Genomic DNA, 18,065 nt, shown 5'->3' on the forward strand with positions numbered 1-18,065 from the left:
TCTTTACCTTCTGTCACAGTTTCAATTAAATCAGAAGACTGACAAGGGTTAGACAATTGGGGTTAATTAGTTTTTCCAGGGAGTCACACAGTTTGGGATTGTAGGAGGCAAGATTTGAATCTAGATCTTCCTGACTTCAGGCCTGCTGCTCTAACTGTACCACCAGTTGCCCAAATCCTCATCTTTCCTGAACTCTCTAGCACTTGACATCACTGACTGATCTATCTTGGATACTCTTTTCCTTTTGGATTTCCATCCATCACTCTCTTTGGGTTCTCCATCTACTTTCTCATCCTGCTGAGTAGTTATTTAGCTTCAAGAGACAGGAGTGAAGAGTTTGCTTTAAGGCCATTTCTTATAAAGAATGCCTTGAAAAGGTCTGTTCACAATGGAGTTGGATCAGGAATTTTAAAACCTCCTTTTGAAAGGCAAAATCATGGATCAATGCAAAAACAAAAGACAAAAACTAATTTCAAAAAGCTACAGATGAATGCACTAAAAAGAATCTCTTTTATTTCTATAATTAAGAACTCTGAAACACTTCTCCCTTAATGCTATCCTCTACCCTACAACAATATTAACTACATGACCATTTGTCAGTGTATCACCAAATTTCATGGATTTGAGAGGATGATAGAAAGTTGAGTCATTGTTGCATTAATTTAATTCCACGAGTACACGTTGTTGAATTAATCAGATGGTGTCCCATTGATTTAAAATTGTACATATACTCAACACAAATAGTAACAAGTGGTGCAATTTCCTGCCTATATACTCGAGTCATTGGTTGCTGCAGACCATTTGTAAAGGCCTAATTGTTTTTTTTTATAACATTTTTCTACCTGACTGCTTCTCATTTTCCTAACTGGGAGCTCAACCCTAAGGCTCTGACCTGGTTTTTATCTGTTTCAAACACTTCATTAGCTTTTAAAGGGTTCAGTCATTATTCCTACACAGATGACTCCCAGATCCAGCCCTACTTTTTCTTAAGCTCCAATTCTGCATCATCAGATAATTGCTTATTGAACATTTCTAAATGAATGTTCTGACATCATCTCAAGCTCAACTTGACCCAAACAGAACGTATTGTCCTCCCTGTAAACCCACTTTTAGTTCTAACTTCCCTATTTCTCTAAATTCTCTTGTGAGAAGTTACATTATAATAACTTTGTATATGTTGCAAATTTGCTTACATGGATACATATCCCCCCCCCCCCAATAGATTTAAGCTCCTTGAAAGCAGAGACATTTTAATTATTTGATTTGCATTAAGACTTGACTGCTGCCCATCATAGAACCTGAAATATAATATATATTTATATAATTTTTAATTGATACAAAAATGTATGAAAAACTATCCTTAGTCCCAGGGGAGAAGATACATAAAACTAGACCCAAAATACTATTGTTGTAATATCCATTCTTCTCAATATCCTTCCTCTTCTTCTCTCAATGTCTGGGAAAATTAACATCATAGGAAAGCAGACTTTATATATATAATAAACACAACATCCTATGAGTAGGAAGTGAAATTCTAGTATTTTAGTTTGACTCAGTCAAAATATCTTCATCATAATATTAGGAAAAGCAACCACTAACATCAAGCTTTATACAAGTAGGTAAGAGTCCTCTCATCCTTTGACTATCAGCTCATTTTCCCTTTCTCCAACTCTTATTTCTCAAGGTCACTAATATAAAATGGCAGATGGGAAGAAAAGCCACAGGTTAAGTCAACTAGCATTTGTGAAAAACCTATTATGTACCAGGCACTGTGCTATGGATCGGTGAGCTATGCATTCATAAGGATTTTTGTGGTTGGTACATGTACTTCATTTATTTACTTTTTAAACCCTTACCTTTTGACTTAGTATCAATTCTAAGGCAGAAGAGGGGCAATTGGGGTTAAGTGACTAGTCCAGAGTTACACAGCTAGGAAGCATCTGAAGCAAGATTTGAACCCAGCTTCAAACTATGCTAACTAGCTGCTCCAGAACTTGAACTTTAGAAATAACACAGTGATATTCCCTGAACCCAGAGCAACAGAGGGTTCCTCCACAGTCAGAACCCATTGCTCTGTATTTTTTTTTTTTTTTGTTTCCAGAGAGCAGATTAGGGCCACTGAAAGAAGAGACAGGCTTTTGTGGTTAGCTTCTACCTTTATTATTCTTTATCCTCTATTTTAGGAAGCCTGAACTCTACCACTTAGTGACTTCTAGAGGAGGCCTCATTGGCATAGTAGGCATCAGTCATTTCCAAGTCATGATCAAATGACTCTTTGTTCCTACTGAACACCTATGCATCTCCACCCAAGAAATAATGACAACCTTCTTGAAAGGCTCAGAAAGGCCTCTGTTGATTTACAGATTAATCAGACCTCCCACAATAAGAAGGGCATTAAGAATGCAAAAGATTCAAGAAACAAATGACAGAAAAAAAGTGGGTAAGGCATGTAGTTTTTAACTAGAAGTATAACCAAATGCTACACTAATTTCCATGAAATATGTAGAGACTTAGAGGCAGCTAGGTGGCAATGGACAGTGTGGAGTCAGGAAGACCTGAATTCAAATCCAACCTTGGACTAGCTGAGTGACCCTAGGTAAATCATTTAACCTCTGTTTGCCTTAATCCCCTAAAGAAGGAAATGGCAAACCACTCCATATCTTTGCTAAGAAAACCCCATGGCCAGTACTGGTGAGCCATGGTCCACCAGTTCATGGGTTGGATGGAGATTAAACAACAACTAACAACATTAGAAAAAGTACTGGGCCCTAAAAAAAAAAAAAGAAACCCACATATTTTACTGAAAGATGTGCCTTACCCCTCTCTCCCTTATCACCAATAGGTAAGTTGGGATAAGTTCTTATAGACACACTTATTTTAGAGCAATAGATGACCTTTAGCTATTACTCCAAATAGAATGGGTAGAAATTTGTCCAATACTTAGACATCAAGAAGTAATGAATGGTCAGTGGAGGTCTTAGAGTTTACATAAAACAAATCCTAGAAGAGACATAAATGAATGCTAAATCTAGATATGCCTCTAAAATGAAAATAACAGCTTTGGGGGGACCCTGGTAGTTATTACAATACACCTGAATTAGCTTTGTCTTCATGTTGGACAAACCTGTCAGACTTGGAAAGACAAATGAAACTGAGAAGAGGGATAATCTTTCCTGGATCTAAGAGAGGCCATTTTTGCCCTCTCTCTATCCTCCCATCCTACATTGCCCCATTTCATACAGGAGGCTTATAATTGTTCTTTCTGCTGCAGTTCAGAAATTATATTTTTTTAAAATAGGCAAAGAAAAACAAAAGACACAAACAAAAGAACTTGGTTGAAGTGAATAGGAGAAAATGGTTCAAGTGGGGTATAAACAATTCTGAGGACCACAAAAAAGAACATTGAGAAATAGGTAGCAAAAATATAATTCTAGCTGTATATCCGTCTCGTATGTCTCTCGTAAGTCTATCTCTAATCTATCTCTAAAAGAAAAGAACTTTAAGAGAAATCTAAAAAGGCATTCTATCAGGTATATGGCTCGTTGGTCTAGGGGTATGATTCTCGCTTCGGGTGCGAGAGGTCCCGGGTTCAAATCCCGGACGAGCCCAGTGCTACTTTATTATCTGTGCCGCTACTTTATCTTTAAATTTCTGTTTCAAGGAAGATAACAGCGCACCATCCATTTCCTCTTGAGTTTGGACTTGGTATTAATAAACAACGATTTGACATATCTTAAGTCACAAATTTCTCAGACGTGTTTTCCTCAATTACAAAGTTCTGGTATTTGATAAGACTACAGCGTCTGAAGAAAACTTACGTAAAGGCATGGTGCCTGGCACTTAATAAATGCTTATTGACTTGATTGGCTACATGACAAGAAAATAATGCGTGCTGCCCAAAAAAACTTTTATTAAGCGCCTGATAAGCCCGAGATCTAGGAAGACATTCATGAGTTGGGGAGCACCCAGAGGAAGGCAATCAGTAAGATGAGGATACAATAAAGGAATTAAGAAGCATTTAACCTAGAGAAGAGAAGGGAAGTAAAAGGAAACTGTATTAAGTGTCTACAATGTGTCAGGCATTGTGCTAAACACTTTAAAAATAGCTCATTTAATACTCAAAAACAACTGTTTGAGGTAACATTTTCTCAGTGGAGCTAGGTTAAATGAGCTGGCCACGTTCATAGTAAGTATCTGAAGCATGATTTGAACTCGACTTCCTAGACAATTGAAAATAAATTTTCCGTCCATTTTCAAACCGAGATTAAATCAAGCCTTTATTTTCTTTTCCTCTTGAAACTTAGATTAAACACAATAAATGATTTTTAAAAAGAACCCATCTAGAATAAGATAAGAAAGGAAGCCCTATTATAGGTGTAAATTAAGGAGTTACTAGAAAGTTACTTATGTCTGGCTCCATAGCTCAGGGGTTAGAGCACTGGTCTTGTAAACCAGGGGTCGCGAGTTCAAATCTCGCTGGGGCCTTCGAGATATTGTTTTTAAGGTTAAGAATTTGCATTCATACCCTCCTCTTTAATCGGAATATCAAGTTCAGGTAATAGCCTTTCCACCACATCTAATTTAAGATTCATTGTCTAACTCTCATCAAATTGGAAGTCACTAAGCGAGAAACTGTTCTTCCCTTTACCAAGTGTATTCCAGAATAGAAGTCCCCAAATGCTGCACACGACTAGGAAAATATTCGTGGATGGCATAGGGAATCGGAACCGATCAAGTCCTGGAAGGGGGGAAGCTGTGCACTGAAGAATTTGAGATATGGAAAGGCTCTTGGAGACTCAGTCTCAGCAGGAAACACCTCTTCGAGAATGGTAGCCTGGAGGAAAAGAGGCAGCAGAACAAATTTCCAGGCACTCGGACTTGTAGACTGGCAAGGCCTGGTCCGACCCCGGCAAAATAGGAAGGATACTGTTTTCAAACTCCGCCCCTCTCCAAGCCCCGGAAGAAAATCGATGGTCAAGGCACTTCCGTGCCTGTACTTGGTTTGTCTGATAATTTTTTCCTGGAGACACTAGGCTAGAGATCACAGGATTAGTGAACTTTTGCCCCAAACGCTCCTGGACTTTTTGAAGCTTTTCCTTCTTCCTCCTCTTTCCCTCTTCAGAGACCCTTCCTTTCCCTAGGTTCTGGAGACCTCTCCGAAGTCCGGCTCCCTGCATCAGCCTGAAACCCAATACAAAAGTGCCACGTAGTTGGGAGGAAGCTTGTCCTTAGTGCCTAATCTAAATAAGACCCGGGTAAAACTGCTGGTTTGTGCCAAATTCGGCGGTAAATTATGATATAGCCGAAGAGACTGGAGAGATCAATTATGTTGGGAAGTAGCTAAGTAACCTAAAGGTTCAAGATTCTAAATCAATACAGGATCTACATAGTATTTAAGGTGTGAATGTTGCCAAATGAGTTTAAGAGGACCTATGTATTTGCGAAGCTCTCAGTCAAGTGTGGCTGCCTATGAACTCTTTGCCTTTCACATGAACCCTGAAACAATCCCGTTTACACTTGTAATAAACGGAAATAAAGTAGGGAGGTTTCCCGGACACATTACTCAATAGCAAGACATCTAGAAAGAATGGAAAGAAAATCCAATAGCATAATGGGTGCAGGCTAGAGAAGAAAACACCTAAGCTTAGTCTGGAAGAAGCTGGTGAAGATCCTTGTCCAGATAGTGGAGAGATCTTTTAGGCTCCTGGCTCTGCTTATCCCTTCTCTCTTTATGTTTCATGAGAATTGGATGGGCATTTCTGACCTTCCACTTACTATGGAGCCTCCACTCCAAACTCATCCTTCTTGACTACCATACTACCTCCAAGGCTATGTTCTCACCCTTCCTCCTCTTTCGAAGGCCTCTATCATTTGTCTTCCTCAATTAAGCTGTAAGCTCCTAGAAGAATGGAACTGTTTTGCTTACTTTTATTTGTGTCCTTCCCTCACTGGTCATTTAACACAGAGACAGACTCAGTAAAATTTAATAAAGCTCTATAATAATTTATAACAATAGCTAACACATACAGCACTTTGTTTGCTAAGTACACCACAGTGGTATATAACATATGTTATCCCATTTTCTTCTTCACAACCATTCTGAGGTAGGTGCTATTATTATCCCATTTTACAAAAAAGGAAACTGAGCCTGAGAACCATTAAATGACTTGTCCTGAGTCTCAGCACAGCTAGTATATGAGGCAGGGTTTAGGCTCAGATCTTTTTGACTCCAAATTCAAGTCTACTCTGTAATATCTAGTCGCCTCAAATCTATCTCTGCCTGCCTATCAGTCATCTTCCTTTGTACATATCTACCTTCTTCCAGTGTTTGATTATGTAAACAAATTAATACATTTTCCGTTACAATTAATTCTATATTCTTTTCATATACGTTTTTCCATATTTTTAATTCAACTGTAGAGGGATACTAGATTTAAAGTTATTGATTCTGAGCTTGAAGTCACAACTTCTTTGGAACTCAGTTTCTTCTTATGTAAAATGAGGAGGGACACCATGAATATTGGATTTGACTCTCCCCTAATTGTAACAGTGAACATACTTAGCTTTTCCTTTATTGTGAAGATTAGATTGTAATCACTTGTCTATTTTTAGATTTTAATAAAAAAAAAAGGTACAAACACCCATCTTAGACACTGAGTGGGAGGTCTGTGACCCAGGTGTGAAAGAGTGGGTAATGAATTAGAATTGAATGACTGCCTTCTGGGTGGTCCTAGTGAGGAACATCAGCTGTGATTGGAAGATGTAAAGATAAGAGAAGTGCACAAGAAGAAAGATCTTTAAAAGAGAGTGACAAGGGCCTGAAGGTACTTAGTTTTTCTGGAAGTTCAACTTGGACTTCCACTTCTGTTGGAGTTTTACTAGCAGTTCTACTTGAGTGGAGAATAATTCTTCATTCAGAAGAGTACTAATTGGACCTGTTTTTCCTGGTGACCCTGTTCCTTTGAACTGACACATGGTGAGTGTAAAGGCTGACTCCTTTTCTCTTGGTCTTTCTGGAGGCACCAGCCTCTGGAGAGACCAATCATCTTGAAACTCCTTTCCCTTGGCAGGGACCTCTGAACTCCTGCCTGGTTTAAGAGGAGACCAGAGCAGCTATCTCTCTTTTTCTTCTCTTTTCTCTCTTCCTTAATATCTTCCCTCTTTATTATAAATTAAACTACCATAAATTCCATTCTGACTTTAGTAATTCATTTGGGATTTAGTAATTAAATCCCTGGTGACCAATTAAAATATTCAGTCCAACCATACATTTAACAATACCCTCTGTAATCTTTAATCTAAGGGCACCTTCTTCCCCATATTTATGCTCTAATGAACTCATTGTTGATCATAAATTACCTTCTAATTTCCATCTCAATCTCTGGAAACCTTAAGAAACTATTTTCAAAACATTTTGAATTACATAAATAATCTCTATTCCATAATGATTTTTGACAAAAGAGGATTATAATTTCTGCCTTTTAAAGGTGAAAAGCAGAATGACAACTGCCAGTCTCCTATTGGTATCTTTTGGTACCTATCAGTACTATTAGTGACATTAACAGAAACAAAGACAGACATCTATCTGTATCAGCTTTCAATATAGGAAGCAGTAGAAGAGTAAGGTCAATTAATGATGTTTTGAGAGGTAAAAACTAGAACAGTGGAGGTATAATCTACCTTGCTACCTAAAGTTTCCTATTGAAAATTCCACTCTAGTTCTTTGATCTACCAATTGAGTGATTAAAAGGTTCCAGACAAATAGTAAGTAAGCAGTTAATTAATTGTAAGCCATATTATAGTTTGGGGGAATTTGGATGAAGAGTAGCAGCATCATATAAGGATGTAGTGTGAAGATTGAATTTGGCTCTCCCTTGATTGTAACAATGAAGGTACTTAACTCTTCCTTGATTGTGCTATATTCTCCTGGCTATTTTTAGATTTAATCCCCAGAAGTGTAAACACCCTACTTAAAGTTGATTGGGAAGATCTGCCTATTTTTAGATTTAATCCCCATAAGTATAAACACTTAAAAGCTGAGTATGGAGATCTGCCCATTTTGGATTTAATCACAAAAGGTGCAAACTTCTGGGCAGTCCTAGAGCAGAGTGTCAGCTGTGATCAGTAGACATAAAAATTAGGGGAAGTGACACTGTTAAGATCTGGGATTTCACCCACCACCAAGGGAGACCATGGGCAATGCAATCAGGCAAGGAAAAGGCCCTTTATTGTGGAACTGATATGCACATCAGTGGGAACCTCTGCCATCAGAGTTCCCATTTTCCTCCTGAGGATTCAGTCTTAAATACTTTTCAGCATGAATAGTTCCCCTCCCTTCCTCCTTCCAGTCCGTTATCTGTTGCATGCCCTTGTTGGAAAGTTGCTTTTTGCACCTGGGGTCTTGGTGCTGAAGTTTATCAGGGACCTTGGATAGGTCCCAGCGCAAGGTCTGAAGCTTATCTGTCTGTAGTGAGGCCTTGGCCAGGTTTGAAGTTTATCTGTCTGTATCGGGGCCTTGTCATTTTTCCTGGCTGAATTTCTCAAGGCAATTTTCAATTTAGATCTCCCTCATTTCCAATTTCTTTTTTTCTTAGTGGGGCAGAGGCGGTGCCTGCCTATTCGCAGTTCTCAGTCCAGGGTTCTATAATGGCAAGGGGCTGGAACTGTTGTTGAAGGGCCAATAACTGAATGGCATCCAACCGGTTTAAATTTCCAAGGCTAGGCGATTCCCTACTCTGGCCTCCCTCAACACAAGAGAAAAATGTCTTTAAGAAGAAAGTAACAGGCAGTTGGACTTGGAACTCTCCCTTGGAGTGGAACCTCCTGTGAGAGAGAGTTCTGCTGGAGTTCTACTGGAGCGGAGTGTAGAATTGTCTTCATTCAGAAGAGTGCTGACTGGACCTCTTTCCTGGTGACCCCTTTTCCTTGGCTTTCTGTTGACTGCAAGGCTGACTCCCTTTCTTTTTCCCTTGGTCTTTCTGGAGGCATCAACCTCTGAAAAGGCCCATTATCTTGAAACTCCTTTCCCTTGGCAGAGACCTTTGAACTCCTGCCTGGTTTACCATAGCAGCTCTCTCTCTCTCCTCTCTCTCCTCTCTCTCCTCTCTCTCCTCTCTCTCCTCTCTCTCCTCTCTCTCCCTCTCTCTCCCTCTCTCTCCCTCTCTCTCTCTTTCTCACTCTCTCTCACTCTCTCTCTCTCTCTTTCTTCTCTTTCTCTCTTCCTTAATATTTTTCCTGTTTATTGTAAAATAAGCTACTATAAAATCCATTCTGACTTTAGTAATTCATTTGGGATTTAGTAATTAAATCCCTGGTGACCAACTAAAATATTATTCAGTCCAACTATAAATTTAACAATCATTAATAGAATTGTATTATTACTCATTAGGAGAAGAGGAAAGTAGATACCATTAAGTAAGATTCAGTGTTTGGGTTCCCACTGCCTTTGGTTGAGAGAAGCAGATCATGAACTCCTGTTACGGTTTTTGCAATCAAAGGTCTAGAGCCCTTTAGGTCTTAAAACTTATAAAGCATTTAGAAAAAAGATCCAGAAGACACAAATGAGAAATTGCCAAAAGATCCAGAAGTCACAAATAAGAAATTGCCCTACATAGGAAAAGATAACTGTATAGTTAAGATCAGTGATATGAGTATTTTCTAAATTGCCTAATAAGGAATAATGGATGACGGGCAGGGTTGCAGAGAATTTAACTCTGTGCAATCCAACAAGAGCCTCTGGAGTAAGGGTACATGCTTGCATGTGTGAGAGAGAGAGAGACAGAGAGAGAGATGCCCTAGGACTGCATTTATTAGCTTTATCATCTATGCATCCTGGGGTTTGGGGGTGGGGGTGGGGAAAGAGGAATGCCATACTAATCAAACCAGTTTTCCCCAATTTACAGGAAGTCTTTAAGGTCTTAGTACACTTTCCCCCATACCTATAATACTCTCCTTCCACACCTCTCCTGACTTTCCTGGTTTCCTTCAAGGTTCAGATAAAATCTGGTCTTCTATTAGGAGCCTTTCCTAATTCCCCCTTATTTTAGTCCTTCCCTCTTTTGATTATCTTCAATTTGTCATATATATTTATTTAATATATGTGTATACATAAATCTATATATCTTGTTTCTATGCAATTGTTTGCATGCATGTTGTCTCTGTCAATAGAAGATAAGCTTCTTTAGAGCAGAGATTGTCTTGCTTTTCTTTGTATCTCCAGGACTTAAAGAAATGCCTGACACAAAGAAGGTCCTTGATAAATGCTTATTGATTGATTGACTAACAGCTTAAAACTTCACAAAGATTTTTGGGGACACCCCATATAAAAGAGCAAAGCAATTTCCCAACACTTCCTTACCATATATTATGAAATATGATTGTTGTTTTGCCAAGGCAGCTAAGTTTCTGGAAATCTTCTCCAAGTGCTTATGGAAAATGAAAAGGATACCTCTTCAAATCATCTAAAAAATTCCTATACATATACTCAGAGAAAGTGATTCTAAATTTGTCAGTATTTTTCTTTAATCAAATAAATCCTCTCAACTCTCCCAACCATTCCAATATCATCCTTCACAGTTTCCTCTCTCCATGGCCTCATTGTCCCCAAAGAAACTTCTTAGATGATACCTTGATTGGTTGGTTTTGTCCTTTGTACTCCAAGAAGACCAAAATGACATCTGGTGATATCTTTATTTTACTTTTAACTTTTTTTCAGATTACATGTTGATAACAATTATCAGCAATTGTTTTTTGACATTTTGTGAGCCATGTCTTCTTCTTCCCTTACACTTCTCCTCCCCCCTAAGGCCATAGGTATGTAGGTTCTACATGTGTTATCATATAATATATATTTTTATGTTCATCATGTTGTAAAAGAAGAAACACCGCTTACATTGAAAAAAATTTGTGGAGGAAATGAAGAATGATTACTTCCTTCTATGGTGGTGGATAGCCTTTTTCATCATAAGTCCCTTAGAGTTTTCCCAGATCCTTGCATTGTTGATAACAATTAAGTCATTCACAATTGATTATCATATGGTATTGTTGTTACTGTATACAATATTTTTCTGGTTCTGCTCACTTCACTTTGCATCACTTCATAGAAATCTTAAAAGTTTTTTCTCTGATCATTTTGTCATTCCTTATGACAAAGTAGTATTCCATTAAAATCATATACAACAATTTGTTCAGCCATTCTTCAATTGATGGACATCCTTTCAGTTTCTAGTTCTTTCCTACTACAAAAGGAGCTGCTATAAATATCTTTGTACAACCAGGTCCTTTTCCTCTATCTTTGATCTCTTTGGGGTTTTTTTTTTGGTGGGGGGGATTCAGTAGTAGTTTTCTAGGGCAAATAGTATGCACAGTTCAATGGCCTGTTGAGAATGGTTCCAAATTGTTTTCCAGAATGATTGCATCAGTTCACAACTCCACCAACAATGTAGCAGTATCCCAGTTTTTCCCCATTCTCTCCAACATTTATAATTTTTCTTTTTTGTCATATTAGCCAGCTTGAGAGGTATGAGGTGCTTGCCATCAGGCCCTTTTTTTGTTTTTTTAACTGTCAGGATGGGTGTGTTGTATTCAGATTTGCAAGGGATTATTATTCCCTGTTCAATTAATGAGTTAATAACTGGGGTAATACCCTCAATTGCCTCTTTTGAGAGAGGATACTGAGGAATGAAAGGAGGTGGGCTAGATTTAGTTTTTATCTGAACAGGAACAGCAGATTTGCCCAAAGAGACTGCGGTATATCCGTAGGTATTTCAAAAGTGGGAGGCTTTTTGCCTCTTGGCTCTCTGAGAGAAATACAGGTAGTAAATTTAAAGATTCCTCTGGTACTTCCAATGCTAAGAAACCATCTGGGGAGAAAGTTATTGTGGCTCTGAGTTTGGATAGAAGGTCTCTCCCCAGCAAATTTAGAGGGGAGTCAGGCATCAAAAGAAAGGAATGTTGTACCTCTAGGGTCCTACAGACACCATTCTAGGGGGAACTTTTTTAACTATTTGGGGGTATTCCTGATACTCCCACTACACTTTGTGAGTCAACAGAATAACAATTTAAATCAGGTACATTCCTCAATACAGTCCTGGTAGCTCCAGTGTCTAAGAGACAATCATAATAGGTTTTACCCACCTTTTAAGGTAACATGGGGTTCATTAGTATGGGGAGGTCAGTGGATAGGGACAATGGGTAATAGGACATCAGGTTCCGGAAAATCAAAGGTTGTATCCTCTGATTCCTGTGCCCCAGCCCCCCCCCCCAACTTCATTGTGTTTGGAATGTTCCTTGGGCACCCCCCTCATTAGCACCTCCAGTATTCTTTGGACGAGCACTATTTCTTATATATTGTTGTTGGGTATTATCATTTTTCTTCATTTGGAGCATTGTCATTATTTTCCCAATTCCTATTTCTAAAATTTTGGTTTCTAACATTTTTATTTCTATGGTCATTATAGTTATTTCCATAATATCTAAAATTCTGGTTTCTGTGATCACTATCATCATTTATATAGTTATTGTTTCTAAAGTTGTTATTAAACTGCATATTCTTTCCAATAATCTTGAGAAAAGTTCTACATTCTATCATTTTGTGGCCCTTCTTCCCACAGAAGTGGCAGGTTACTGATTTATCCATGTAATCCTGCAAAGGGGCTATAGTCTCTCCCTTATTTTTCAATTGTCTCTTTAACATTTCAATTTCTTTCTTTAAGTCTTCCACTAACGTATTGTGTTCCTCAGGTCTTTTTACATGACCCTTATAAACATAGGTTGCTACTCTCCTCAATTCTTCAAGGTCCATAGAGTCCCAATTAGGACAGCTAGTTTTTTTTTTTTCTAAAACCCTTACCTTCCATCTTGGAGTCAATACTGTGTATTGGCTCCAAGGCAGAAGAGTGGTAAGGGCTAGGCAATGGGGGTCAAGTGCCTTGCCCAGGGTCACACAGCTAGAAAGTGGCTGAGGCCTGATTTGAACCTAGGACCTCCTGTCTCTAGGCCTGGTTCTCAATCCACTGAGCTACCCAGCTGCCCCCTGGACAGCTAGTTTTAAAGTAGTCTTTTACCACTGAACAACAATTCTCAATGAATTGCCTACATATTTGCCTAATGTCCCTTTCTCTGGATAAATCAAGGTCCATATATTTCCTACATCAATACGTCTGTCCATAAACTGGGAGGGGGTCTCATCAATTTCTTGTCGGGTTCTTTCAAATTTTGACATTTTTCAGGTCTATCTGAGCATGCTCTCATGGCTGTCAATAATGCTTCTCTGGCCTGGTTTAGTTTTGTGTGGTCTAGTTCAACATCGGGGTTCCAATGTGGATCTTCAGTTGGCCAATAATGTCCTTTCCTACCTCGCTTCTGATTAGCCAGAGAGATGATGTGTTTTTTTCTCTTTTTGTTAAAAATGTCTCTAACAAATTCTCAACATCCATCCAAGTGGGGTCAAAAGTTCTGAATATGTTCTCTAATTTTTTTTATAATTAATATTGGTTCTTCCTCAAATGATGGAAGATCTTCCTTGAATTTATTTAAATCTTCAGGGCTAAAAGGTGTATGATGTCTTACAGATACCAAGTTCCCATCTTTATTGTGGCCATGAAAATGTGGGTTCAGTGACTGTGAATTGCCAAAACTGTAAAAATAATTTTAGTGTCTTGATTTTATATGAAAAATAAGTGGTCACCATGGGAAAAATTCCCAAATATGAAATACCCAAGTCAGCTGGGTTTTATGGAGATTTTAATTAATACAAATGAAGGAATTAAGGGAAAAGAGAGAGACAGAGTAAGAGGAAATAGTAGGAAAAGGCCTAGGGCCTAGGCCAAATGGCCTAGGCTTTTCTCTTTAAGAGAGAAAACTAAGTCAGTTTTTATCCACTCACCACAAGATTTTGTCCCAAGCAAAACTCCAACTAAGTTCAGAGGCCCAGATACTTCAACTAGTCCGAGATCCAACTAGTCCAAACTCCAACTGACTCTAAGTTGAGAGAGTCAGCTCCTTTTAAAGAGAAATTGCTCTTATGTCACCTCCCCTAAATTTTCACATCTGCCAATCACAGTAGATGTTTCCCACAGGACTGACCATTATTAATTCACATCTTCTTTTGTTAATCACCTTCCCTGAGTAGACTAAAACTTCACACCTCTTGCTAAGCTTGCCCTTTGTAAGTTGCTTGACCTTTTAGTGATTAATTTAACCTTTATAGGTACTTAGCACCCTTTTGTATTAGATCTAAAAATAGACCTAGCCTAAGGTTTTGGCCTCACTATAAGTATGAATTAGGGACTTTTTCATTGTTCAGTAAGGAGTTTTATAACTTTATCTTCCCCTAAAGTATGCTTAAGTATGGGTGGAGTAATGTTAAAATTCCCAATACATTCCTGATCAAGTACCTCCATTGTTTAAATGGGGAATAGCCTTAACCAAATGTTCCAAGGTAGAGTCTGAGCAGTTTTAAGATTCACAGTTGTTGGTGTTTGCATTAGGATGTTCATTTAGAATCTACATCCCCAGGCATATCCCCACAACCAATGTATTCAAGCAGTTGTTTTTCTTCTGTGTTTCTACTCCCACAGTTTTTCCTCTGAATGTGGATAGTGTTCTTTCTCATAGATCCCTCTAAGTTGTTCAGGATCACTGCATTGCCACTAATGGAGAAGTCCATTACATTTGATTGTACCACAGTGTATCAATCTCTGTGTATAAAGTTCTCCTGGTTCTGCTCCTTTCACTTTGCATCAATTCCTGAAGGTCATTCCAATTCCCATGGGATTCTTCCATTTTATTATTCCTTTGAGCACAATAGTATTCCATCACCAACAGATACCACATTTTGTTCAGCCATTCCCCAATTGAAGGGCATCCCCTCATTTTCTAATTTTTTGCCACCACAAAGAGCACAGCTATGAATATTCTTGTACAAGTCTTTTTCCTTATTATCTCTTTGAGGTACAAACCCAGCAGTGTTATGCTGGATTAAAGGGCAGACAGTCTTTTAGTGCCCTTTGGGCATAATTCCAAATTGACCTCTGTAAAAATAGAGATTTGAACCCTAGACTTCAATCCCCAGAAGTCCTTGGTATTTCCCAGAATTCCCTATAATCTTACCTGAGTCACCTGGGTGAGATCACAATTAGTATTTTAACTGGCAGTAATGCCTACCTTGCTCTCTTCTTTGTCTTCAATGCTCTGCACAGCCATTGCAATGATGTAGTAAGTAAGATTCGAATGGGCTAATCAGCCCTGAGCACATGGTTTATTATTTTGTATCTTTGATTTCTAATAATCCTTAATAAAACCTCTAAAATATAATATTTTTATTACTAGATACTAATTAAATTTTTACAGTTAATGGCAACCATAAGTCAGATGAGAATGTCTCGATTTTTTTTAAAGATAGCCTAGATAATTTTTTTCAAGCCACGTATCTCCAGCCAAGACTTTTTGCCTACCCTCATAAAGCTTCTGATTCAGCTTGCTCCTGCTGCCTGCTTCTGCGCTCAAGCCATTCGCTCCAGACCTGCTTGACCCAGATCGTTCTCCCAGACCTGACCAGCCCCAGCCCTGGTCCCAGCTGATCTCCAGTCTTTGAACCAGATCTCCCCAGGCCATCTCCAGGACCCAGGCTGCTGGTAGCTGCTCCTGTGTCTTCAGGAATCATAAGCTAACTGGTAAAAACTGGGGTATTCTTTCCTGAGGCAACAATTAGCCTCCACATGGCAGGGGACATCAGGGGGAGAAGAGGAGAAGGAAGTCACTCTTCCAAATAGGAAGCTGATTACAGGCATGATGTACCCTACGAAAGAGCAGTACCTTGCCTATTTCAAACAGTTTCCAGCTTTAGGGTGTTTTTTCATGAGTGTACTGATCCTTTCACTTATCTTGCCTGAGATTCAGAGGAGAAATTCAGCTCCCTGCAACTCTTTTCCAGTTGGACCTGCCCAGTTTGAGATTCCTCAAACCCATGTTCTCCCTCTCTATAGAAGATTCTAGGGAAGGAACTTTAAAGAGACTGAAGGTTATATTTTTAAGACTTTTCAGACTCGAAGTTTTATAAAAACCTCTGTATTTTATTGTATTTTACTGAATGTTTTGTTTAAGATTTAATTTTGTTGTTTTAAGTTCATATATAAATGTATTCAATACTATTTTGTTGCACTGAATCATTTTAATGTACTGGGTTTTAACTACTATTATATTCTGTTACCTTTCCCCCATAACTTTATTGAACAAATATTATTGAATAAACCCATATAAAAACAGCTTTTAAAAAATATTTTGGCTTTGTAAATTGTCACATAGAGGATGGATGGATGGATTTAAAAGACTGATATATATTAATTTAAGGTCGCCAAGGAATTCAGCTATGTAATTCCTAAATGAAAACTCAAGTCAGCAGTCAACCTTTTATGGAGTTTTTAGTTACAAACAGGAGGAAAAAAGGTATGAGAGAGAGAGAGAGAGAGAGAGAGAGAGAGAGAGAGAGAGAGAGAGAGAGAGAGAAAGGGGAGAGAAGGGAATAGGGCTTAAATACCCCCTCTGCTTAGGCTGGGCCAAAGGCCCAAGCCCTTAGATAGCTGAGGCAAAGAAAAGAGATCAGTCCCTATCACTCACGTGACCAAAATGGAGAAACAGTCTCGGCGGCCTCCACCTCCAGCCTCCTTCAGAGCAAGCCCTCCTCTCAGACCTCTCCAGGAGCTCTCCTTCCAGGACCTCTCTCCTCTCAGACTCCTTCAGAGCAAAACCTCTCAGAGCAAAAACCTCCTCCCCCTGTCCTCAGACCCCGCTATCTTTAAGGCAACCATCTAAGTCCCCTCCCCTCAATTCTCACATCTACCAATCACTGTCGATGTCTCCCCTGTGCCAATGGTGGCTCTAGCTTAACCCAGGACCGCCCAGAGGTCTGTGGCTTTGCACATGTCTGTTGAAGGTCATATTCTCAAATAATTAAATCTTGATCTTTGCTGCAGCTCTTCCTAAATCCTGTTACTCTGAGTAGGGTGGAGATTGTAAGTTCCAAGACCTGGTTCTGTCATTCCAAGTATCTCTATTGTATCAATTCTAAAATCAATCATGACTCAAAGAACTTCCTGTTCTATGCTTAAGCATAGGTCAAAACCCTTTCCATTGTTTAGCAAAAGGTTTCTGTCTTAAAGTTGTCTTAAGTAGGGAGGAGAAGGATCCTCCCATGCCAAGGAGTTTCACATTCCAATAGAGTTCTTACTCTCAGTAAGAAATTTTTTCAAGTATGAAATTTCCCAATGGTGAAATTTCCAACATTCATAAGTCTAAGAAATTTTAAGGTTTACAATGGGCTTCATCAAAATTGGTTAAATTGTATAACAACCTTTGGTAAATTTAATGAACTAAATATCTCAAATCGATTTTTTTTTAAACCCTTACCTTCCATCTTGGAGTCAATACTGTGTATTGGCTCCAAGGCAGAAGAGTGGTAAGGGCTAAGCAATGGGGGTCAAGTGACTTGCCCAGGGTCACACAGCTAGGAAGTGGCTGAGGCCAGATTTGAACCTAGGACCTCCCATCTCTAGGCCTGGTTCTCAATCCACTGTGCCACCCAGCTGTCCCCTTCAAATTGATTTTAAGGGGTCTTCAAACATGAATTTTAGATTTTTTTTCAACAACTGATCATTTTGCCTGCCTCTAACAGGAGGTAAAGTCCATTTTAGTAGCTGAAGTGAAGTATAATTATAATCCCTACATCCTGGTGGGGCATTACAGTCTCATACCAAAGGAGCTAGGAAGTTGAGCCCATGGCATGGTACCCCTGGAAGGCTCCCAAAAGAGGGGCATCTTTCATTTGTAACTCCTCAGCTCACTTTACCCTTTCACCAGAATGATCTTTAGATTGTTGGTGACATTCTTACACCCAATATAAACAGTATAGAGATTTTGTTTTTTCTAGACCCCTCTGCCACATTTTTGTAATGATGGCAGTAATAGCTTTTTAAAATATCTCAGCCAAGCTTGAAACATTGCTACACCTGAAAAACTTGTGATAAGTATCCATTTTCTTTAAATGTCATTCAGCAGAGTCACGTAAA

At 38.9% G+C, this 18,065-nt stretch overlaps 2 non-coding genes across 2 annotated transcripts; both read left to right on the top strand.

Annotated features, from left to right (window-relative positions):
• The first annotated feature begins 3,536 nt into the window (after positions 1–3,536).
• Positions 3,537–3,608, top strand: TRNAP-CGG (transfer RNA proline (anticodon CGG)). The gene has a single exon. It is a non-coding gene; the product is annotated as a tRNA-Pro (tRNA).
• Positions 3,609–4,412: 804 nt separating this feature from the next.
• On the top strand, positions 4,413–4,485 carry TRNAT-UGU (transfer RNA threonine (anticodon UGU)). The gene has a single exon. It is a non-coding gene; the product is annotated as a tRNA-Thr (tRNA).
• The last annotated feature ends 13,580 nt before the right edge of the window (positions 4,486–18,065 follow it).

This window comes from Monodelphis domestica, chromosome 1 (genome assembly GCF_027887165.1).
Source record: "Monodelphis domestica isolate mMonDom1 chromosome 1, mMonDom1.pri, whole genome shotgun sequence".
Classification (NCBI taxonomy): Eukaryota; Metazoa; Chordata; class Mammalia; order Didelphimorphia; family Didelphidae; genus Monodelphis; species Monodelphis domestica.